General features: G+C 43.2%; 1 protein-coding gene across 2 annotated transcripts in view; it reads left to right on the plus strand.

The window, feature by feature from the left end:
* The window catches only part of CCR6 (C-C motif chemokine receptor 6), a 150,136-nt gene that overhangs the window by 119,264 nt on the left and 4,844 nt on the right, over positions 1-26,028 (plus strand). The window contains exon 2 of one of the 2 annotated variants that reach the window (XM_085611367.1): positions 2,956-3,086. The gene's annotated coding sequence lies outside the window, so the exon portion shown is untranslated. The remainder of the gene's footprint in view (positions 1-2,955; positions 3,087-26,028) is intronic. The other variant, XM_085611366.1, reaches the window with a different exon arrangement.

The raw sequence follows: 26,028 nt of genomic DNA on the forward strand, positions 1-26,028 counted from the left end.
TGTAGCCCAAAATCACCCAGATGTAGCCCAAATATAGCCCAATGACAGAAGTGTGCAAAACACTTATTATTTTGTGTTTTTGCAGTGTTATATAGTGCAGACTTGTCAGGTATTGGAGTGCTTTACTTGAGCATTGGTTACATCACACAAGAACAAATTCATTTTGGTTGTAGACATGGGGAGACTAAGTGATTTGACCAGAATCACAGAATGTCGAGCTGAAGCAGAAACTTCAACCTGGGTCCCCAGTTGCAAAGTCTGCAGTTCTGGAAGTAACACCACATCCTCTCCCCTAAGTGCAACATTTAATCAAGTGGTCAACTGGATAAAAAAACATAAAGATAACAAATAATTTAAAAGTGCTTTGTCGCTATTTGAAAACTCAGAAAATATGTCCTTATTTTAGTCTTTTAGAGCACTAACCATAAGTTTGATGCCAATAAGACCCTCTCATATATGTAATTTCTAAAGGAAATGCTCTAGGTATTACAGTTTTAATTTCACCTTCCCGCTGGCATTCACCTTGAATCAGTTAAAGGACTACCATACCCAGAAAGACAAGCATTGAGCACGAAGTCCCAAGGGGGCGGGGCATATGGTATTTAAGTCCACATGGCTATCGGGACTGTTGTAATTAGCCAGTGAACAAGGGCATGGAGCCCGAAATGCATTTGGCGCTTTGGGGGAGGCATTACACAACTGCAGCCTGAAATAAATGCAAGGAGTTACTTACCGATGGTGTTGGCGTTCTGAAAAGGGCAACCTTCTCTGTGTGTATTGAATTTGCGGCGCGCCTCGTCGCAGGAACGCCCCGCCGCCTATACAGCGGACTAGCGGCACTTGGAGTTCCTGGTGTCAGCAGAAGTCGGTAAATCCACTATTTCATGGCGCATCATGGACAGCAACGTGTGTGTCTCTCCCCCACGACCCACATGGGGACTACAATTTTAATTTCACCTTCCCGCTGGCATTCACCTTGAATCAGTTAAAGGACTACCATACCCAGAAAGACAAGCATTGAGCACGAAGTCCCAAGGGGGCGGGGCATATGGTATTTAAGTCCACATGGCTATCGGGACTGTTGTAATTAGCCAGTGAACAAGGGCATGGAGCCCGAAATGCATTTGGCGCTTTGGGGGAGGCATTACACAACTGCAGCCTGAAATAAATGCAAGGAGTTACTTACCGATGGTGTTGGCGTTCTGAAAAGGGCAACCTTCTCTGTGTGTATTGAATTTGCGGCGCGCCTCGTCGCAGGAACGCCCCGCCGCCTATACAGCGGACTAGCGGCACTTGGAGTTCCTGGTGTCAGAAGAAGTCGGTAAATCCACTATTTCATGGCGCATCATGGACAGCAACGTGTGTGTCTCTCCCCCACGACCCACATGGGGACTACAGTTTTAATTTCACCTTCCCACTGGCATTCACCTTGAATTAGTTAAAGGACTACCATACCCAGAAAGACAAGCATTGAGCACGAAGTCCCAAGGGGGCGGGGCATATGGTATTTAAGTCCACATGGCTATCGGGACTGTTGTAAGTAGCCAGTGAACAAGGGCATGGAGCCCGAAATGCATTTGGCGCTTTGGGGGAGGCATTACACAACTGCAGCCTGAAATAAATGCAAGGAGTTGCTTACCGATGGTGTTGGCGTTCTGAAAAGGGCAACCTTCTCTGTGTGTATATATATATATATATATATATATATATATATATATATATATATATATATATATATATATATGGTACACATCTTTTACTAAACCCATACTCAACAGAGTTGTGTCAGTCAAAATATCAAAGTGACAGCTACTTATAAATAAAAAGTCTAATAATAATTAGATAATGAGAACAAGCACCTATAGCATTTAATTAACAACAAGCGCCGAAACGACCCAATTTTGTTTTTATATTGTAGGCAATACTACATACAACTAAGCACCTCTTGTTATAATCAGTACGTCTAGTACACATCAAATTTCATTTCATGAATCAGATTATTACAGCAGACCCCGCTTGTCTTAGGGTCTGTAGTCAGAAGAAAACATCAGTTTAACAGAAGTGTGTGAAAAAAACACAACAAACCCCTGTAGTAAAACATTTTTAACCAGGAAAGAGATAAAACAGAGAGTTCAACATGCCAAACAATTTGACACTGCAACATTGACTTACTTGGAAATTGATAAAGCTAAATTAAAAAATGGTGGCTCACAAAGCAGTAGCATGATGAAAATTCGAACTTTGCCACATTACACTGTGAAATTATGCCAAAAAATATTCATCCTCTCTGGACAGACTCAATTGAACGCTACGCTCAATCCGAAAATAGTTTGCATCAGAAAAAAATATTTTTTTGTATCTACAAGAAACATAGACTAATGAGCAGTCAACTCACCTAACAAAGATTCTAGTAGATAACATTCAAGTTCTGGAAGAAAAACGTTAAGATGAACACACTTACTTACCAATGAATGCAATCAAAGAGCCACACAGCATCAAAAGCCAGCACTGGTCCTCATATCCCAGCTCTGCTTCGGCTCATCACAGGTCATGGAAAATGTGCCCACTCAAGTCTGTCCCACCTCTGCACTACTCTGCCTCCTGATTCCCGTCCATAGTCAACAGGATGCTGATGCTGTTGTGTTACACCGCGTATTGCTGACTGCGTGTAGGCTACAGGCAATCTTTTAGCCAGTCATTCCTCTTCTGTGAAGTGCCAGCTCTCCGTTGTAGTGTCTTTGCAATGCAGAATCTCTTCTTCAAAGGGCATATTTTGCAAGGCGTGGATAGGAGTACAAACATTAGTTGGATTGCAGTGTTTGCAGAGATAAACCTCAATGTATGACTCTCTTGTGTCCAGCCATCTCCTTTACACTGAATGATAGGCCTGCTGCAGTGCGTGGGCCTTGATAGAATGTATGAGTGTGTTATGACATGCCATTCTCTTATTTTCAGCAGAGATTACCTCAACTCTCAAATGGTGTTTTCTCAACTGGATCACATTCAACATTTAAGGAGGGCACAGTCAAAGCTTCAGATACATCAAGACCAACTGTCCACTGTGTAAGGAGCTCCAAGTCAGAAAGGTAAGTAGCTCTCTCCAATTCATAATCAACAAGTGAATACATGCAGTTGTATGCATACATGTTCATTTAATAGATGTTGGTATTATAAGAAGCTATTTTGTGGGCCCACCTTTGTGTCCCACACTTGACCAGAGTAGGCATGATGTAGGCGGGGCTGGAGCGGGCAACAGAGGTAGCCTGCTTAAAAAACGAAATATTGAGAAAGATGATAAGTTTTTCCAACAACAATATCATTCACTATGCAAGTGGTGAGGTAAATTATTGTGTGAATGTTTATCAGGATGGATAACGGTAATGCAACACCCTAGTGGGGTCCCTAAAGATCCCAAAAGGAACATAGGCATCGCTCCTAATTGATTACGAGATCCTGCTTGATTTATGTTTTCTAATGACTGTTTTTGTGTATATCGAGATATCGACTCCAAGCCTATCAGAATGCAATTCGACTATAATAGTGTATCTATGTGTGTTTGACTGTAAGTAACTTCATAATGTAATTCTAAAGGTAAATGAGTTAAAATAATCTAAGTTCCTTTTTGGAAAGTTGACCCTGCAGGGCTCCTCACCTACCATCTCAGTTTTTTTTAGATCATTTTTCAGGAATGGTATTCTGCTTATTTCTTCCTCCAGAAGGTTTTCTAAGGCTTTCCTGAAAGGGTCCTGATTGGTTCCCCCGTGCTTGCTTTAGCTCAGATCTCTCTCTATACCAATCTCCATCGTTACATCTCTTGCTGAGGGAACTGCACCCTCATTTTGCCAGGACTAACCTTCATAAGGTGGCGCATGCAACAGCAGACTCAAGGATTACAACATCACAAAATGACTATGGCATGTTCTCGGGTTCTAAGTTTAAAACAATCCGCAGGCCATGCTGCAGTTTTCAGCTAGACCTAAGTGACAGCATTTGCTCACTGTCATACACTACAATGTAAAGTAAAACAGACATTCTTTATCTCGTGCATTCAGACTAAAACAGAAACATGCACTATAGGTTAAAGTTAAATGAGTTTGCTTTAGGTTTTTTATAATCCTCAATCAAGCGTATGCATTTGAAGCACACTGACCAGGAAGTTCCTTTGGCTTTCTTTCCTTTTATCACTTTTCTAGCTGTTGCCTGTGCACCTGGTTTGTAGCCAAAGCACATAGCTATTGACAAACCTCTATGAAATCAGGGGCCAAATGTATGACTGTTTTTTTGCTGTCGCAAATAGGAAATGGGCCCTTTTGCGACCACACCGTAGGTTTGTCCTATGTACAAACTCTATTTTGTGAGTTGGTAACTTATTACCCACTCACAAAATATGGTTTGCGACTCGCTATTAGGAAGGGGTGTGCCAAGGGCTTCCCTTCCCAATAGCGAGTCATACTTCAATGTACGGCTGTTTTGCAGCCGCAATTGCGCGAAACACCCACAGCTTACCACCCATTACAAAAAGGAGGTAAGCCATTTGCAAATGGGGAGGGGCCCCCAGGTGACCCCTTCCCCTTTGTGACTTGCACAAAAATATTTTTTTAAAGCAGGCAGTGGTCCCAGGGCTCACTGCCTACTCTTAAAAAACGAAACAGAAACATTTCATTTTTCTTTTTTAAATGCCGCCCTTTTTCATTTAAGGAAAACAGGGTGCATTTAAAAAAAAAAAAAAAACTTCTTTATTTGGAAAGCAGTCACAGACATGGTGGTCTGCTGACCCCATCAGGCCACCATCCCTGGGAGTGCCAGCAATTTCCAATGGGGTCACAAATTGCACCTGCCTTGGACCCCAATCCATGGAGAGTATTATCGTTTGAGATCTTCAACTGATTTGTGGCGATGAGGGACGTGCTTTAATTGGGGTGAGATGAGAAAGATCATCTTCCAGCATTCCTGAGTTATATCTTATTTTTCACTTGACTGAATGCTTACCTGGCTGCACAGGACGGTGTTTTAGGGGAACAAAACATTCTGCCTGCATTCGGGCGTTGTACACACATGTTTAAATTGTAATTGCCAAGCAAAAGCTGAGATGCAACAGTTTAACAGTTCTGTGTCTAAAACACAGCCATGTTTATCTGCTCATGCACTGTTTGAAACAACACAAATCAATATTTACAAGTGCACATGCCACCTTAAGCATAAACTAAGCTCCTCATGTGCACATACTGCAAATGTGAAACAACACTTAGAGCTGCACCACTATTTGATGCTCCCCACTGCTCAGCACAAGAAAGAAAATGTCTTCCAAGCGACAGAAAAAAATATAACCACAAACTAAACGGGCCATGTGATTGGCTGCCGAGACTTAGGAAGTTGGTGGTTCTGCATGAACTACTAATGTCTTTCAAAACCCAGTGGAAGTGTCTGTGCCAGACCAGCCATGATGGCAGGGGGGTATAACTAGGATTAGATAACTAAGACTGCCCCCTGCACAGATTCTCAAGCAACCTTTACTTGACATGTTTGCACACCAATAATGCTGTTTTATTACCATCAGATTGGCAACTCTTGCAAAAAAAAAAAATTAAGTCATATTATTGACGCCTACAAACTCCATCACTTTCACTTACATGCAGACAAAATATGACGGCGCTATACTGGGCATTCAACGAATGCTAGCCCTCAGCAATCCCAAGTCTCTACCATGGAATGGTTTTGTCCGGCAGGTACACTGTAGTACTTTGCGTCACAATGCATGTGAAAGGAATAAATGATTTATTATAAAGACAATGCTTTTAATGAAGTATTACATTCAGAAGAGCCTCTAATTCAAAGCATAGTGTCACAATACAAGTAGGTATCATTCGAAGGGAGCATGTGCATTCCATAGCCTGTGATTATGTAAATAGGCAAACTGATGGATGAATGGGTGGCTAAATGGCAGGATGGGGAAATGTAATAAATTCATGCCCAAACCAGAATGAGCAGCAGTCGCTCTTCTGCTATCTTACTTAATTGAACAGGGAGAGGAGGCAGCGGGTATGCTCAGTGAGCTGGAGAAGGAGGAGGGGGGAGAGGGAATGAGGGTTGCTGTTAGTGCATGTGATAGCGCCTCTAAAATAACAATATGTACCTGATCACTGGCCTGAAGTACTATACAGTCTATATCCTATACAGTATATATCCGTCCAAGGAGACCTAGTGCCTCTTCGGTGAAAAACGAAGCAGGCTGATGAATGACGTTGCCAAGGGATGGAAGTCTGATGCAGAGGAATACCTAATAGTCTCATCTTGCTCTGAGCAGGCACTACTGGTGGGATGAGGGTGAGGAGGAACAGGGTGAGGCTCGGAGGCTTTCAGAAAAAAATTGCTGATCGCAATTAGAGGAACCATTCTGGGAAAAAAGACCATGTCACAGAGCAGGGAGTGGGAGGAGGGCGGGAGTGCAGATGACATGTTCGCTCATAATTAAAATAACAATGAATCTTCAAGCAGATGATAGGGAGTACTATGCCATGGGACACCGATAAGATGAACACAAGAAGAACAAGAAAAACACAAGTGCTGTGCATGCAAAACCTAACAACAGGAAATAGTATGCTACAAACAATAGAAACGGAGGAAAAGTAAGCGGCAAGCACACGAAAGAATGAAAAGAAAGGGTGGGATGTAAGCCCCTTCAAGGTTTATAATAAATACATATAGATTTCACAAGCACAAAGCAAGCGCTGTGGAGACAAAACCTAAAAAGCCGCCTGCTAAATCAGTTGGCCACGTGCACTGAAGTCTTTATGTTACTTATTGTATTGTGGATGAAAAAGCTATGCTTGTGAATGTGTTACTGTATACACTTAAATGTTGTTGACCCCTCTAAGCTGCAGGTGAGTCGACACGTCATTTGTTGTGTTCTGTTTATTGTGCACTTGGAGCGCAGACTGCCATCTCCACAGCACCAGGACTAGTGAACTCACGGCAGGCAGCCTCCAGCACATGGATTAATTAAATTTCAGAAAGACACGCACCAATCAAACATAATCAAGAGATTTAGCCATAAGGCATGTCTAAGTGAATGAAACAACAATCATTCACAAAGCCAAAAGGTCTATTTTCATTGATTGGCGGGTTTGTGTGCACGATCCCCTGGATAGAGGTAGGATAGCAACAAATTAACAAGGAGGGCCAAGCCACAGTCTAGCCAGAGTCTGGCTTGACTGTAGCGGCCCCTGCACGAGCCCATCCCTAAAAATGTTATGCTGCAAACGTCATGTAAAATCCTTTCAAAGTTAAAAAAATCATAGTTCTTCAACATGTGGAAGTGTTTCATTTAGTACATCAGATTATGTGAGTGCATTGATAGGCATTTATTATCACATGAATTTAGCAAATTTCATGTCTCTGTTGCCCTGACAACAAGTCCATTAGTGACCAAGGAGGCAAGGGAGTTTTCACGTGCACTCTGTGTGTGGCCTAGGCTCTTATTATACATGGAGCAACATTATAGACTGTTAAAACAGGATTTTGTACAGCACAGGTCCTGAATTCACATGTCCAAGATGCTTTCCTATGCAATAATGAAAAGAAGAAGGTTTGGTCAAATAAAATATTTACCTAGGATCACAAAATTTGGTCAAGCAAGGATGCAGATATTTACCACAGTTTTTATGGTTTCACATTAGGCAATTTGGCCACTAGAGGGGTATCTCTTCCTCTTGTTTTACAACAAGGGTAAATGTTTGTCTTTAATTCTTCTGACATGAGGACAGAAAGTGGGTGGCAGGCAAAAATCACCTGAAAGCTCATCCGCTTTTGGGCTTGAGGGTTGAAGAGAGACTTAAGCTGAGCCAGAGCCAAGATTCTGGTCTGAGGATGGTTCAAGCCTTTAGTGGCTCATCCCCTGTATCTGTGAATGGCTGAGTGGTTCAATGTAAACATCAGCCTATCACTGACTGTATGGCTGAGTGATTGGACGCATTGAATGCATTGAACGCATTGACAGAGCAACCAGATTTTGAAAACCAAACACTGGGATGCTGTAGATGCAGGACTGCAACTTTCCGGTAACTATGGGGATATAATTACAATACTCCCTAACACTGAAGAATGTGTACAAAAACTAGACCTGGTACAGTGCTGTACACTCTTCACTTGTGGTCTGTACAAATGCAATAGCCCACTGCCATATGGCACACTGCACCATCAAAGCAGCAGGACGACTGGACTCAAGTAGAGTAAGGGAGTGTGTACATCACAGACAGTACTTCCTCTGCATCCCCTTCCCCCTGACTCCCTATTGCAGCACAGGCAGTGGGGCACAGGGTCAGTACATAAGTGCAGGAACTGGAAAAGATTTGCTCCATGAACCGATAAATTGGGGGTCAAGGTGCGGAAGCGGAAAGGGGGTGGAGTAACAAGGGCAGAGTCATCAAAAGCAGAGTCTGACAGCCAACTTTAACATTTAATTTTTAAAAACACTGCCACAAAGAAATTAGCCTTACAGACTGCAGTGGCAGGTTGGGAGCCATTTTGTACCTGGCCACATTCAGACTTGCACAATCAGTGCTGCAGCCCTGGGCAGACACTCTCACTTACACCCCCTAGGTCCCCATGTCTGATTAGCAGGCCTCAGTGCACTCTCAGAGTCGAAAAAACCAGCAGCATCAGTACAAAGCTTGAGGTGACCATACAAAAATAGGCATTTCTTACAGATAGCCTATAGTAAAACATATAGGAAGTGCAGCAAAAGCAGTTAGGTCACCCCTGAGAACTTTTACCCCATTGGTTAGGGAGTGACCAGGAATTTCTTGAGCTTTTTGGCACTATTATTAATTGAAACTTAAAAAATCCAAATCCCTGGTTCTACTGTTTGTTTTTATTTTCTTTATTTTCTATGACATTTTATGGATTACAATTTACTCTATTTTTCTAAATTGGTTTGGTATTTTTCTTGTGTTGTGGTTTCACTTTATTTGTGTACTGCATAAATCCTTCACAAATTGCCTCTAAATTAAGCCTGACTGCTTTGTGCCACGCTACCAGAGGGTTAAGGACAGGACTATTTAATGCCTTTTGTGGTTCACCCTGACGAGGATTGTGATTATTATTGGAGGTGGGTTCTCACTTCCCCAGGGATAATAATACTTGTATGATAACTCTGGTGGTTATTGCCCTTGCTATAGAAATGTGTGTTTTATCTAGACACTGGTTTGGCTCATGAGGTAGTATAGATGTGTAGGAAGCTGGCTCTGTATATACTATACCAAAGTAAGGTATAGCATGCACAGAGTCCAGCGAGTCCCAGAGGTATAGCAGAGGCTAAATTAGGTAAGTACTAGCAGCTCTCTTTGTAGTAGTGTGCGTGAGCAGTTGGGCTTATCCAGAGGGTGTGTTAAGCGTTTAGTGTATTCACTCAATCAAGGACTGATACACACACTCAGAGATGGAATCCAGAACAATTAGGTAGGTATAAAAAAGTTATACTTATGTTTTATTTTAGAACCAAGCAGGACTTGGCACAGGTAAGTAACATATACTTTCAAAATGCAAGACTGTTCAAGGTAATGCAGTTGTGCTTGTAATGACAATGGTTACAGGTTGGAAAATGCTTTCAAAACAGGTTATATTACACAATAATTACTTTCCGATACTCTTGGATTACTTTTTAGATTACTTTGAGTACTGGGGGGTATGCCTAGATACCACGCCTTAGTATCTCTAAATACAAGATAAGTAAGACTTTTTATACTTTTCAAAAGGATTCTCTTTTCTTCATACAACACAATTCAACACTTAGACATTGTTTAAGCCCAAAATCTCTTTACATGGGTTCCTATGGGTAAAAGGTGTTAGCGGGTTCTCAGGTAAGTACACAACTTACGAGGGTGAGTTTTGGGGGAAGGGCCAAGGTTCTCCAAGGTCTAGATGGGCACTCAAGTTGCACAACCAGTGGCACTGGGGCGGCTGGGTGCAAAGTGCAGGGGCCCAATGTTAGCCAAGGGGCTCAGGGGGCCTTTGGTTAGGGACTGCTTTCGAGCAGGCCACTCGGGTGTTGGAGCAAAGTTCCTATGGTTAAGGTCAGCACTACAGGGGACAATGACCAGCACAAGAGCTGCACCACCAGCGGCACTAGGGCGGCTGGGTGAAGGATGTAAAGTGGATGTCTGGGATCCTGTGCTTTCCAAAGGAGACCTTTGGTTTCACAAAATGGCTGCAGGCTCAGGCAGGGAGACTTCCTGAAGGCAACCACCAGCTGGAGCGGTAAGTTGGGGTCTTGGGAGATGCCTGGACACCGTTGGTTGGGCCACCAAAGGCCGTGGGGTGTTGGGTGCAGGGGTGTCTCCTGGCGTCAGGTTTTTTTAACAGCTCTGGTCGCGGTCGAGAGGACCCTTCAGGTTGAGGCTGCCTGCGTCGTCTTGAGGCTTGAGGGAGGTCAGGGATATCTAGATCCCAGGTCAGGATCGCTGGGGAGACCTCCTTGGGGTGTTGGGCCACTGAAACTTGGGAGGTGAGCATCGGGTGCAGAGTGGTGCAGAATCGCAGAGTCACCTGAATCCGGATTCTGGAGGTGAGTCTTGGTTTGAGGAAATCTGGTGCTCACAGGAAACAGAGTCTGTAGGAAGGTCGCAGGGCAGGTCCTCCAGGCTCAGGGGGTTGCTTGCTTCTGGACTTGCTGGGGTTCTTGCTGTATGCAGGTAGTTGAAGGCACTGGCCGGTAGGGCTGGGGCCAAGGCAGTTGGTGTTCTCTTCTCCTTCCTGGGTCAGCATGGCTCTTTGATCCTTCTTCCTTCCTCGAATCTGAGGAGGCAAGGTTCAGGGTCGCCCCTAAATACAAAATTTAGGGGCATTAAAGGGGTGCGCAGGTCGGGACCAACGGGTCCCTTCCTTGGGGTGGATACACCCTCTATTATGCCACCCTCCAGTAGGAAGGGGCATGAGCATCTCCCTAATTGGCTGAGTCCTCCCATCTTCAAGATGGAGGGGACTGAGATGTTTGCTTCACCTCGTCCCCCACCCCCGAGGGGTGGGGTTGGCCAAGGTGGGCACACCTCTCTTCCTAGCTTGGTTTTCCAGGCGATTCTCCAGCCCAAAGTGGGGGCCAGAACTGGTGGGAGCCAATTGCTGGGGGCAGCAAAAGGTAGGGACAGCTTCCAAAGGCGGGAGGTCTTTGAAGCTTCCCCTTCTGTGAACCCAGCCCATCCTGGGGGAGGAGACATGACACCTCTGCCCAGGATGAGCGGAAGCCCTCTATACAGGGGTCCAGAAACCTGGTGGGCAGCCATTCAGGAACCACACCAGGGCACGTCGACTTTCAGGGAGTATCTCTAAGATGCCCTATGAGTGCATTTTACATTAAATCCCACACTGGCATCGGTGTGGGTTTATTGTGCTGAGAAGTTTACTACCAAACTTCCCAGCTGTTAGTAAAACCATTATGGAGCTCTGGAGTTCGTAATGTCCACCTCCCAGATGACATACTGCTTATGGCTACTACACTTACAATGTCTAAGAATGGACTTAGACACTGTACGGGTACAGGGATCATGCCTCTTTACCCTCACCTTAGGGCTAGGGAACCCTGCTAGAGGGGTGACTTACCTAGGCCTCAGGCAGTGGATTGCAGGCATGGCACACAGGGATGTGTGCCATGTCTACTCTTCACTTTTCTCTGCACCAAAACACCCAGCCTGCAGTGGCAGTGTGTGTGTGTGTGTGTGTGTGTGTGTGTGTGTGTGTGTGTGTGTTAAGGTGCAGAGCCTCTAAGGGTGGCACAATAAATCAATCAATCATGGCATTTGTAAAGCGCACTACATACCCGCGAGGGTCTCAAGGCGCTAGGGGGGGGAGGGGGGAAGGTGCTACTGTTCGAAGAGCCAGGTCTTGAGAAGTCTTCTGAAAGTCAGAAGGTCTTCGGTCTGCCGCAGGCGGATGGGGAGGGTGTTCCATGTCTTGGCGGAGAGGTGGGAGAATGATCTGCCACCAGCGGTCACTCTTCGGATGCGGGGGAGGGTGGCGAGGGCGCGGTCTGCGGAGCGGAGCTGGCAGGTGGGGGTGTAGAGGCTGAGTCGGCTGTTAAGGTATCTTGATCCGGTGTTGTGGAGTGCCTTGTGTGCGTGGGTGAGGAGTTTGAAGGTTAGCCTCTTGTTGACAGGGAGGCAGTGTAGGTCTCTCAGGTGGGGTGTGATGTGGCTGCAGCGAGGGATGTCGAGGATCAGGCGTGCAGAGGCGTTCTGGATGCGTTGAAGCTGTTTCCGTAGTCCAGTCTACTGCTGACGAGGGCCTGGGTGACCGTCCTTCTTGTTTTGGTGGGGATCCACTTGAAGATCCTGCGAAGCATGCGGAGTGTGTTGAAGCAGGAGGAGGAGACGGCATTGACCTGCTTCATCATGGAGAGGGTAGAGTCGAGGATGACCCCTAGGTTGTGTGCATGGTCGGTGGGTGTTGGGGGTGTTTCTAGTGCAGTAGGCCACCAGGAGTCATCCCAGGCCGAGTGGGTGGATCCGCGGATGAGGACCTCCGTCTTGTCCGAGTTCAGCTTTAGTCAGCTGTTCCTCATCCAGTCGGCGACGGCCTTCATTCCTTTGTGGAGGTTGGTTTTGGCGGTGTGGGGGTCCTTTGTGAGGGAGAGGATCAGCTGGGTGTCGTTGGCGTAGGAGATGATGTTGAGGTCGTGTCGTCGTGCGATGTGGGCAAGTGGTGCCACAATAAAATTTGTGTTGGTTGAACACTGCTGACGGTCTCTGTCAGCACAAAGTGTAGGTCTCAGGTTTATCACGGACAGTCACTGTCGGTGCAAGAATAGGTCCTGCTGGAGCTTTGCGTTAACGATCTCCTCTGGTGGTCGATTCTCAGTGTGAAGAACTCACTTTGTGGTTGCGAGGTCCCCAAAAATTCGGTTTTTCCACCTTCTCTTCATGAGGAGCTCTCTCACTGATACCAGCCAAGGGCCCAGGACCTGGGGGCACCTCCTGCGGATCAGGACTTACTCCAGCAGAGGGCAGCAGCAGAGCGTAGCCAGGTACAGTTGATGCTGGGGAGCTGAGCAGTTGAAGGGAGGCCTCTGGAAGCTTGTTCTGTCCCTGTAGCTCATACAGTAGGGCAGCCAACTGACCCTTGTAGTCACACCAGATGACCTGGGACTAAGGCAAGCAGGTTCAATCTTCCTTATTCAGACAGCAAAGCATGCCTACCAGCAGCAGGGCAGCCCTTCTGGCAGGGGGGCACTCCGTCTTATGAATCTTTCAATGGTCCAGGAGTGAATTGATGATAGATTTTGAAGGCCCCATTTTTATACCTGGCACCAGCCTTTGTGTGGGTGAATTCCCTGACCTAGCCCCAAAACTGGCTCTGGTCAGTTCTTCCTCTTCCCCTGGCTCCAAACTGTCTATGGTGACAAAGACAAGAGTGGGCGTGGTGTCAGGTTCCTTTATGTGTACTGCAGGCAGGGCCCATTGAAATATAATCAAGGTAGGGTAACATTCCTTCCCAGCCACCATGTCAGGAAGACCCTCTCTGCTCACACCTAGGAATCCTTTGTCTCACTAGCTCGAAGCAAAACACAACCCACCACAGCAGAGCAATTCACAGCCATGTGACCCAGAACACTGGCAAGAAGGCACAGTTAGAATGGGAATGGCATTTTAAAAATTGTAACTTAAATCCAACTTCACCATTAAAGAGGATTTTAAATTACAATTAATTTGAGTGTAGACATAATTTCTCTATCTGCTCCCAATCTGAAGTTAGCATATAAAAAGTGTAATAAGGCAACCTAGTGTTAATCCATGGGAGAGATAGGCCTTTCAAGAGTGACAAGCGACTTTAGGAGTTTTTGAATGTCAGGACATGTGGAACTTAAACACACATGTTCTATTTTTTAGATACCATGCACTCTGTCCCATGAATCTTTAGGGCCTACCATAGGGTTGACTTAAAAGTATTAAAAAGGAAGGTTTAGAACTGGCAAAATGTTCCTTTTACTAGGTTGAAATGGGAGTTTGTAACTGCACTACAGGCTTCAGTGGCAGGCCTGAGACATGTTTTAAAAGGCTACTTTAGTTGGTGGTACAATAAAGGCTGCTGCCCACTAGTAGCATTTAATATACAGGCTCTGGGTACCCAAAGTAACATTTACTAGAGACGTATGAGTAAATTAAAAATGCCAATTAGGGGCAAGTGTGATTTGACCATGTTTTTGGGACAGAACTCAAGCACTTTAGCACTGGTTGGCAGGGTTAAAGTGCACAGAGTCCTAATGATAACTAAAAACAAGTGCAGAAGAGTAAGGAAGTGAAGGAAAATAAGTGGGGGGAGGGGGTAGGGTACCACACCAAGGATGTCAGCGCTAACAATGCTGAATTGTGACTTTTCAATGCAAGGCTACATTTGCATATTTGATGCCAACTGTTTATTCCTGATTATTTTTAATTACTCTCAATGGTAAAATTAACTAAAAAAGACCCTAAAATTAGAGGTGAGCCAGATGCCCTTTCTGAGCCTCCAGGGATGCTGCCTGATTTATTTTCGATTTGCTGCACAATCTGGATTTAGTCTATTCTTCAGATGTTGCTTATTGCTTTTATCTATTTTCAAATGCTAGAAGATTTTATGGGAACTGATTTCTTTGTCCTTTGACTGATTTATTGAGAATCGATACATATTTTTCCTTTTGTATTGCACTTTAATATTTTATTAAACCTTAATGTTTTTCCTCAGTTTGCTGATCTCGAACTCCCTTTTTGAGTCACTCCTTACTTATTGACTGTGTCTTGAAATGCTGTTTTGAAATCTTACCTTCAGGACACACTGTCTCATCTTTTCTTGAGGGCAACACCATCTCCAACCCTAACTGTGTGGATGCTGATCTCTATTATACAATTATCTAAGAGATAGTGTGCTCCCACAGCTCTAAGAGCCATAACACGAGCCGTGCTCTTATGATATTTTGGCTAGTTTATAGTAAAAACTTGATAAAGGCACTTCAAAACTCTAAAAGTGTATTTCTTTAACACCTTCGCCGCGGCAGGAATTCCGCCGCGGCGCTGGGGGGGTTTGGGGGCAGCGCGGTGGCGCTGTGCTCGTGACGGAACCGCTCCATCACGAGCCACGGTTGAGCTGTGCTCATGACGGAGTGGCTCCGTCACGTCTCCGCCCACTGCGCTAACCGCCCACACAGGCGGGGAATTAGCGCCGCGTGGGCGGAGCAGCAGCCAACGGCCGCAGCATGACGGAACCACTCCGTCATGAGCACAGCTCAACCGTGGCTCATGACGGAGTGGTTCCGTCATGAGCGGGGAAGGGGTTAACATGATGTAGTGTTTCACTTTAGTACATTAGAGAGAATCTCTGCATCAAGTGATATTTATCAGAAGTAGGCATCTAACCTTGAAAACATTAATGCACCTGCTTCCACCACCCTGCCAACAATGCTATGAGTGAACCAAGAGGAAAGTCTGTTGTCATAGGTATATTATATGTCACATAGGTTGGTATTACAGAAATAGCAACTTTAAAGTGTAATAAAACATGCAAGAGAGCTTTTGTACAGTGCTCCTCCTTAACTGCTTTATTTTATCTTACTACTTATTGCCTGCTATGTCACCTGGAAAGTAGGGCAGCAATGAAGAACCTTCCCTTTTGTCTGTCTTTGTGGATGTTTCACCACAGTGTCACAGCTGTTGTTCAGGATCTTCATTTATGTTTTCACACTTCCTCTCAGTTAGATATTGGGTTTCTGGTTGGCAGATTTATGCACACTATCCAAGCAGGAACCACTATCCTAATCAGGGTAGTTCAGATAACTACCCTAAATTAACCTGTGCTCAAACTCTAATAGCTTGACACAGGGCAGTCAGGCTTACCTTAAGAGGCAATTTGTAAAGTATTTGTGCAACACTTAATACTTCAGAACAGTGAAAACAACTACACAACACCAGGTTATAAAATAAAGCTTAATTTAATGAACAAAACAAGACCAAAACGACACACATCCAATTGATAGAATTGGGGTTATGAATCTTTCAAGAATATCTTGAAATATATTGCTTAGAGTCATAAAGCGCCAGTCAGGGCTATCTGGTCGTGTTGGACCGGGTCAAATCTGAAAAGTCAAGCCGCACGTGATTGATCCCGGGTCAGGTACAGAAGCCACGCAGGCTCTGCTGAAACAGTACCTTCACATAGAAAAGTGTGGACGTCAAGGAACAGCTGCGAGGAGTGAAGGAGGCGATGCGGTGGCGCAGATCTGAAGGATTGTAGGTGATGCATCGACTCTGAGCCGCACAGTTAGGTCCCATTTCATCGTAGAGTTCAGGTCGATGAAGGCAATGCGTCATCCATTGTCTACGATTATTTTCAGAAAATTAATAAGTGTTATCCCGAATAAGATGAAAATAAATGGTGATCACAGTAATTCACTTGCATGATCATAAAAGTAAATAATGATCTTGTGAAAGTATCGTCAGTACTGGCATATGTATTTTTGATAACTTTCTAAACGTGGCATTTTCAGACTTACAATTTAAAATCCGACTGCACTATAAGTTGAGGTTTTAAATTGTGAGACACCAAACTCCAAATTTGCCTCAATTGGGAATAACACTTATATGATGCAATATGGCAAACCCAATGTTAACCAATGGGCAAGATAGGCCTTGCAGTAGTGAAAAACTAATTTAAAAGTTATTCACTACTTGGACTTGTAAAACTTACAAGTGAATGTCCAACTTTTTAGAAACACTGCCCTTAGGCAGACCCCCCAGAGCATAGATTTTCAAAATTTGCGGCACAAAATTGAAATTTAGCGCCCCAAAATTTTTAATTTAGCAGCATTATTGCAGCACTTTATTTTACTTGTAATCATTCCTTTTCAGTCTTAAATCAATGGAAACTGTTTTAGCAGAGTATTCCACTTTCAAATAGGCATGTTTAAAGTGTCTGAGAATATGTGTTTGCTATGCTAAGTCCTTGACTCCTGTAATGGCTGGCAGCAAAATTTTTCACATGTTGCTGGCAGCCAATCAAAGAACTTGTGGAACTCTGACTGCACAGAAGCAATACGGCCCAAGGGAAATAAAGATCCCAGGGCCAATCATAACTCTCTACTTTTAAATTGGCATGGCCACGAGAGTCTAAGACACTCTTGCAAGCCTAAATGCACCCCTGCTGGGTCCCAAAACAAGAAGAGAGGGGATGCGTTGGTGCCCAACGCAGCTCCCCGCTTCCTGTCTACTTTCTCCCCAGAACAGGGTGCAGGCACACCTTCCCGGACCAGAGGCATCAACCCTTCCACTCTCCCGCCACCGACCCTGCTTACAAGCCTGAACCATGGTTTGCTGTAGTTTGATTCTCTCCCGGCTGCTCATGCACTTAAAACTGCACAGTAAACAACAAGTTGCACATGTGATTATACTGACTGACCCCACCTCGTCCCCACCTTCCACCTAACACCACCCCCTACTCCATGGTACAAGTCCTAAAGAAAAGTGGAGGGACTAACCAATTTAAGTAGTTTGCAAGTGACATCATGGCACGTGTAACCACAACACATGACGCCACGATGAGTGGCATTGCACGTGGGATCACAGAAAGTGATCTCTCTGGAAGTTACATCGGATATTAGGACCTCACACATAGGTTTATCAGATATATCATGAGTACATTTAAGCGCATTATGAGATTCAACAAATTAGATTTTGCTTTGGGCTTGCTCCAAAAAAGTGGTGCAATCCCAACGCAAAATCTGGGCCTCACTAATAAAACATTTTTTCAAAGCTTTGCCACAAAGAAATTGGCAACAAGTAGCATGGCAGTAAATCTCTTCTGCCTAATTGATTGCAAAGTCTGCAATTTAAAATATTTTATGGGGTTAAGGCTTCTGCTACAGAGGTGCCCAGTAAATCTCAGGGAATAATAATAATGGTGAGATAACTCTGGATGTTAAAGCATTTGCTGGAGAGATCTGTGTTTTGTGTAGTCCCAGATTTGCATCAAAGTAGTATAGAAGGTTAATGTGTCTCCTGCAAAGCACATCAAGTAACATGCAAATGAGAGATTTCTATTTTATGTAGCCGGGTAATTATGTTACTGCTTTGAACACAGAGATCCTTTTGTTAATTGTAGTTCATAAATTATAATCCTTTTAATATAGCACAGTGAGCTGTGAAGGACATGTGACTCTTACACCTTATAGCCCTCACTGACTCATGTAACACATCTTGTACATTGATTTACATATTTACATGATTTATTTATCAATGTCTAATGTGTATGTTATTTAAAGCGCTCTGACACCCTGCATTGGGATAAGTAGCGCTACAAAAGAAATAAAATAGTACTATTTAAATTGTTATTTTTGTAAACACTTGGACAGACCAACACATCTGACATTCCTACAGTGCATGCACTTACTTACATAAAGGGACTGAACAAAGTCAAAAGCATGCCTCTCTTAAGTACCTGTGAAGAGATAACAAGCTGTGTTCTTTTCTTTCCCCTCCATTGTATTTGCATTTAAGTGAGGTTCCAGGCCATGTCCAGTCAGGATACTTGATCAAAAGGAGCCGCCTGATGGCCCCTTAACTTGACCTTTATCTTTGACACAGCTGGAGGTGACAATAAAAATGCCCCCCTTGCTGCCTGCATGTTGTTACTGAGAACGCAATGCAGGAATTGCCCTGCATGTGTGGCTCTGCTCTTCTTGCAGGAGACAGAACTGCTGAAGCTTTCTGCCTTCCCTCTGCCAAGCCCTGATTTCGTGGGCACTTTTCTAAAATGCGCAGCTTTTTTACAAAAGTGCCGATTTTGCGATTATTATGCAAATTGCGAAATCCTGGAGGTTGGGGGGCTGTCTAGGGCCTACTTTACGGCTGACTTAAATGTATTAAAAAAGGAAGGTTTTTTTCAAAAAGATTTTTATTGGTTGTTTACAAATAAAGCAATACATACAATACTACAAATGAAAGGACAGAAGGAGTAGACATATGAAGATAAACAGAAAAGAGACTAAATAAACAAATGCATTGAGGAATCAGGTGGGTATGGTAGTGTATCACATTTTCAAACACAAGTAGCGCTTGGCTTAGTTTCACTAAAGCCATTTAGTAGATTAACGATGTCGTAAAGTGTAATTAAGCAATCAGCAAGGGGTACCATAGCTCAGGGATCAGACCAACTCAGATAGCAGTATGAATCTAATGATCTATAGAATAGTGCCGTTTACTTGGTGGAGCGAACACTAGTGGGAGTATTCCGTGGGGAGGATTGGTTAATCAGAACTACAGTGGTTCATGGCGGTTTGTGTGTGCTAAAATAGAGGTCAAGAGTGTCCCACATGTGCCTGATAGGGGGTTTCCAAGGTGAGTTCTGGAGAGCTACGTTGTCAGCCCCCCTTAGGTTGGAGACCCAGTTCAACCAGCATTTAAAGGATGCTTTGCGCGTGTCTTTCCAAGTCTTGTGAATGATCTTAACCGCTGCCATTAGGAGTAGGTCCAGAAGTGCCCCATCCCTTTCATTCAGTGAATCTGCTCGGTGAAAACCGAATGCTAGTGTCGATAGGTCTCTAATAGGAGTGTATGAGAAGAGTTTAGATATGAACTCGAAAACCTTATCCCAAAAGGGTATCACGCATTCGCACAGAATTAATAAGTGTTCCAGGTCACCTATTTTATCATTGCGGTTCCAGCAGGTGGGGTCTTCATGGATTTTATGTGAGGGTAGTCGGGCTGGTGTCCAGTAGGCCTTATGTAATAACTAGAACTTCGTCTGGGAGAGTACTGAGCTGATCTTATTTCTCATAACTGAGTTCCAAGTTTTGGACCAGTCTTTCTCTGAAATCGGAAGAGAGGAGTGTGACTCCCAGAAGGATGTGAGCTTCTTATTGAGGGCAGACTGTTGTGGGTGTATTAACTTCTAAATCCAGGAGACCTGATGGCCTAACTTGTGCAATTTTGATATATATTGCGAGAGCGAAGGAGGTGAGTTTGATAGTTTCGCTTTAGTTAAAGCAGATTTTATTTTTAGGAAGTTGTAAAATTCGAGTGGATCTAGTTTACATTTATCCTGTACTTCCTTAAAAGTTAGTGGATAGGCTCCATTAAAAAGTTGCTGGGGGAAATAGATACCACTGTTAACCCAGGTTTCATTATGTAGAGTGCTTCCTTTATATAGAATTTTACGATTTTCCCAGAGGGATTCAAGATTAGACCGTCTGATGCTAGTGTCTAATAGTTTATCCACCTTCAGCAGGGCCGACTTAGTGTTTTTGAATATAGGCTTTGAACAGGTGACTTTGGTGAGGTTTGCAGTTAGAAGGGCCGCTGGGGCGAGATTCTTAAGGAGAGATTTTTCAATGTCCAGCCATACTGGGGTATTTTCTTCTGGAGGAACAAGCCAGTATGAACCTTGTTTTGCTAAGAATGCCGTCTGGTATAGTTTAAAGTCAGCTAGATTGACTCCTCCCAGGGATTTGATTAGTCTGAGCTTTTTCATACTAATTCTTTCTCTTTTCCCTTTCCATAGAAATTTTGAGAGTGGGGTGTCCAGTTTATGGTGGAAGTCCTCTGATAGGATGAGGGGGAGCATAGTTATTAAATAGTTCACTAGGGGAGAGATCATCATCTTGATGGCTTCGACCCTACCCCACCATGTTATAAATCTTGGGGACCAAGCATCAAGAAGAGTTTTAATTTTTTCTAGGGTGCTAGCTTCGTTATGTTGGAGCGTCTCTAATATAGTACTGCCAAATTCAATCCCCAGGTATTTGATGTATCCCGGATGCCATGTAAGGCCGGAGTCAACCAGTATTTCTCGTGTGCAGAAAATGTTCAGGGGCTTGACCTCGGACTTATCACGGTTTAATTTATACCCAGAGTGTTTAGAATATATTTCTATGGTGGACATTAGGGCCTTGATGGATTCTCTCGGGTTCTCTGTAACAATGAGAATATCATCCGCGTGTGCGGCTAATTTCACATGAGTTTTTCCAAAGGTTACTCCGCTTATTTCATTGTTGTGTTTGATGTCCTGAATTAGTGGCTCCACAGCCAGGAGAAACAAAACAGGGGAAAGAGGGCAGCCCTGTCTGGTGCCCTGTTCTAGGTGGAATGACTCCGAGAGGGTTCCATTGTTTGCTATTCCATTGATTGCTATTCGGGCAGTAGGGTCTGAATATAGTGCCATAACCATGTTAATATATGGGTCTCCCAGATTAAAGGATAACATGCAGTGTTTCAGTGTTTCAGGAATGAGCATGATACTCTGTCAAATGCTTTTTCTGCATCGAGGGTAATGGCGATAGAAGGGGCAGGTGTAATTTTAGCTTTCTCCAGGATATGACAAAGTAATCTAGTGTTGTCGTTGGACATATTTGAGGAATCCTACTTGCGAGTTACTGATTAATTTTGGGAGGACCGCATTTAGTCTATTAGCTAGGATTTTTGCATAAATCTTACAGTCCACGTTGATCAAGGAGATTGGTCTGTAATATTTTGTTAAGAGAGGGTCTTTCCCTTCTTTCGGTATGACAATGATATTGGCTTCCGTCATTGATTTAGTGATATAGCCCTCTTTAGCAATGGAGTTAAATAATTTTAATAAGGTAGGTTGTAGTGATCTATCAAACTCCTTATAGAAGGAGGCTGAGAAGCTGTCTGGGCCCGGGGCTTTATTGTTCTTAATTGATCTGATAAAGATTGAAAGTTCTTTTCCCGAAATGGGGTTTCCTAGCGCTGATCCATCTACCTCTGTTAGCTTTGGCAGGTTTAGTGAATCTAAATATTTGGTGCAGTCTTCTGCGTCTATTGTTAGTTTATTTTTAGATAAATCCTCATTAAAGGAGTGGCTCTTAGAATCTCTTTTTGTTTGGTTTGGATGACATTGGTGGAGTCTTTAATCGAGGAGATAGTAAACTGTCTCTGCTTGTGTTTGAGATAAGAGGCCAGTAGTTTGCCTGCTTTGTTCCCTTCAAATAGCTTGAGTGCCTTGAATTTGTTAATCTATACTCCCGCACGTTTGCTCACAATTTTATTATATTCGTATTGCCTCTTAACCAGCCGGTCAAGGACGTCTTTGTTATCTATCTCCTCAGTATGTTTTATTTCAAGTGATTTGATTTATTTTTCTAGTGATTCCAGTTCTAGATTTAGTTTTTTGGTGATCTGTGCTTTGATGCCAATAATGACCCCTCTAATGGTCGCCTTAAGCGCATCCCAAAAAGCGGAAGTGCTTATATCTGGGAGGTCGTTTTCTCCAATTTATTCCTTAATTGCTGTATCGATTTTCAATTTGTTTTCTGAGTCAGAGAGTATCTCATTGTTAAAGCGCCACCTATTCGGTGGTAGGATAGGGTGGGTACCTTCAAGTTTGGTGCTGATGCAGGAATGGTCTGAGACTAGTTTAGGGGCTATATCTGTTTGATCTATGAGGTGCGTGAAAGTACTTGAAAGTAGGATGTAGTCGATCCAAGTGTAGGAGTTGTGTGGGGCTGAGTAAAATATATAGTCTCTTGTATCTAGATATTGGAGGCGCCATGAGTCCTTAAGGTTAAACTTGGAGCAGATTCTGTGAAGGACCTCGTGTGAGCGGGTTGGTTGGTATTTGCATTTTGATTGACGGTCTATAAGAGGATCCAACGGCAAGTTAAAGTCACCGCCTTCTATGATAAGATCATCTTGGGGGAGGCTCTCAATTGTACTTGAGACCTTTTCCCAGAAATTGGGCTCATCTGAGTTAGGGCCATAGATATTGATCACATGGATGGGGTCGTCTCCTCTCTGGAGATGTGTAACTAGTAGTCTTCCCTCTTCATCGTGTGTGTGTAAGATAGAGGTGATTTTGGATTTTTTGGCTATAAGGGTAATGACACCTTTTTTCTTATGGTCTGCCGGTGAGCATGAAGTATGAGAGATCCAGTTGTGTTCAATATAGCCTGCATCCTCTTCTGATAATTTTGTTTCTTGGAGAAGAATGATGTCTCCCTTAGTTTTGGCTAAGGACTCAAAGATTTTTCTGCGTTTCACTGGGTGGTTTAGACACTTAACAGTTAGAGATACAATGTTTAGGTTCTCTGTTTTTATTCTGAGTCATCTTTGGGTCTAGAGGCCGCTATATAACTGTGATATAACTGTTTTATCTTATGGGAAAAGGCTACGTAATCGTTGGTGAACCCGGTATGTGCAAGTGGAAACAGCCATAAGTACATTTACCCCTTTGCCCCCCCCCCTCCTCCCCTTCTCCTCCCTCCCCTCCATCCCCACCCTCCCCTCCCCGAAAGAATCGAGTGCAGGAGCTGCAATGGCAGGTCCGTCTGTTGGCAACTTGGAGGGGATTATTTGAACAATATCTCATCAGGAGAAACATTTGTGAAACAAATATGAGTGTTATATATAACAAGAAGAAGATGTGATTACTACTATAGGCTGGTGGGTCAATGAGTGGCATATGGTTTGTGTATATGCTAGCAATCGGCTGTCAGAATCCAAGATAGAATAACGCATTAGCGGATACTGACTTGGTAATTGATGATATTGGTAGTTGATAGACCCGCAGTACCTCTTGAGAACGTTGTGGCACCTTACCTAGAGTAATTAACTATAATATAGGTTCATAGAACTGAGAACAATAGCATAACCTACTATGAAATGTGTCCGACTCTATATTTATATTTATATATAGGTTTGGGCCTGGCAAGTGGGTTCGCCTGCCAGGTCGAAATGGCAATTTAAAACTGCACACGCAGGCTCTACAGTGGCAGGGCTGGGGCATGTTTAAAGAGCTACTGAAGTGGGTGACACAATCAGTGCAGCAGGTCCACTAGAAGCATTTAATTTACAGGCTCTAGGCACATGTAGTGCACTCAACTAGGAACTTATAAGTAAATCAAATATGCAAATTGTGGAGACGCCAGTGTTACCTTGTTTTAGGGAAAGAGCACTGGCACTTTAGCACTAGTAAGCAGTGATAAAGTGCCAAGAATCCTAAAGCCAGCAAAAATTATGTCAGCAAAACAGGAGGTCAGAAAGCCAACAATCGGGGCAAACCACACCAAGGATGCCAGGTCTAACAGTCTTCAGGTGTTTTTGGCCTATCTCTCTTCCGTTTGCAGATCTATTTTATGGTGCTTGCAAATGTGATGTTAAAGCAAAGTGAGGCACTCTGAAATAAAGGAATTACCTAGATTCACAGAGTTAGGTCAAACGGGAAAGCCAAGACTGATACCAGGTTTTCTGGCATCTGGTTGTCCAATTCATCCACTAGATGAAGGGCACTGTGATTGAAATAAGAGGGAAGCTGCATAATTTACATGCCACATTAAGGTAGAGCTTGTTTTAGGTTGAGGTAACAATATTCTATTCTTCTAGATTTATAAAAATGCATAGCTACCCAGAAGGGCCTCCCAGTGCTGACTAGCCACAGGGCAACTATCACGCAGAACCTACTCGAACAGTCTAGTCTTAAGCAATTTCCTAAATTTCGATTCTGATTCAATTTTACTAATTTGTAGCAGGAGAGAGTTCTAAAGCTTTGGGGCTATGTAAGCAAAAGAAAGACCACCGGCTCTGGCTTTCTGAACTCTGGGGACAGTGAGTAGCAGCTGATTAGTGGAGTGTAATTATCTTACAGGATTTTAAGGGGTAATAAGGTCCTGGAGCAATTTAGAAACTTTTGAATGAATTGCTTTATGTACAAGGCATAGTCTTAAAATGAATTGTCTTGTCCACTGGAAGCCAGTGCAGGGCTACCAGTGCTGTCCATGCTGATTGGTATCTGTTTATTTTTAAGAGGATACATGTTGCAGCGTTTGGTGTATGACCTGCAATCTTTTCAGGACTGACTTAGGGCTTCCAAGGTATAAGAAATTGACATAGTCATGTTGAGTCGAGAAAATTACCAGGCCTTATACAACCACTCTACGTGTTACGTCTGGTAACCATCTCAGAAGTCTTCTTATAGTGTGAAGTAAGCCAAAACAAGTGACTGGTAGTTTCTTGACCTGCTTTTCCACTGTCAGTTTTCCATCCAGCCAGACTCCTAAGCTTTTGACCTCCGTTGTGGGGGTATGATGGCTACCCAGGGTAATTGGCCAGCTCATTTCCATCCACCTAATGGAATTGTTGCCCACTACCATCACCTCTGTTAAGCTTTAAGCTACTGGCTGCCATCCAGTCCACTAAGTGTTTAAGGCAGGAGTTAAGAAGAGTGGAGGACTTTTCTGTTTGATCTGACAGACTAATAAAAATGTGCATGTCGTTCATATAGGATATTGAAGTGATACCACAGGATTTTATAATCTCTGCCAAAGTGGTGACATAAAAATTGAATAGGGTAGGGCTAAGGACGAGCCCGGGGGAACACCACACACCGCACCTCACAGGAGAGCCTTGAACCGAGTCAGAACTATGCATGTGTATGGTGAACCTTAGGTGAGAGTGATTTATACTTTACCGTAAGGAGATTTTCGCAGTTGGGGTAGAGATCTCCCCATTGTAAAGTATAGGTAAAAGTTCCCTATACCTTACCTTAGGGTTATCACCCAATGGCAAAATAAATTCTCATGGTAAAGTGTAGGGAAAAGTAAAAAAGTGTAATAAAGTTAGAAAAAGTTTGTCAAAATAATTTAATGTTAAATATTAATGTAAATTAATGTAACATATTCATATAAAATGTAGAACTAAATAAAAAAATGCTAGAACACTAATAAAGACATTTTTTAATAAAACTTTAACTAATGTAAATATATCAAATTACATTAAATTATTTTACTCAAGTTGAAATTAAAAAATAAACTCCCAACTAAACTGAGAAAAAGTCTTTATTATGCATTAATAATTATAAGGGGTGTATAAATTAATTATAATTAATTGAAAGTATTTTGTGTATTTTAATAAGATGTATTGGTATATGATTTTAAAATCAAAAAAGGTTATTGAAATATTTAATAATTAAATAAAACAATTTTAATAAATGTGTTTACAATCAAATCATAATTATTCATATTGTTTTACTATTATAAATAATTTAATATGCATTAACATTATC

The sequence above is a fragment of the Triturus cristatus genome, chromosome 6 (assembly GCF_964204655.1).
Source record: "Triturus cristatus chromosome 6, aTriCri1.1, whole genome shotgun sequence".
NCBI lineage: Eukaryota > Metazoa > Chordata > Amphibia > Caudata > Salamandridae > Triturus > Triturus cristatus.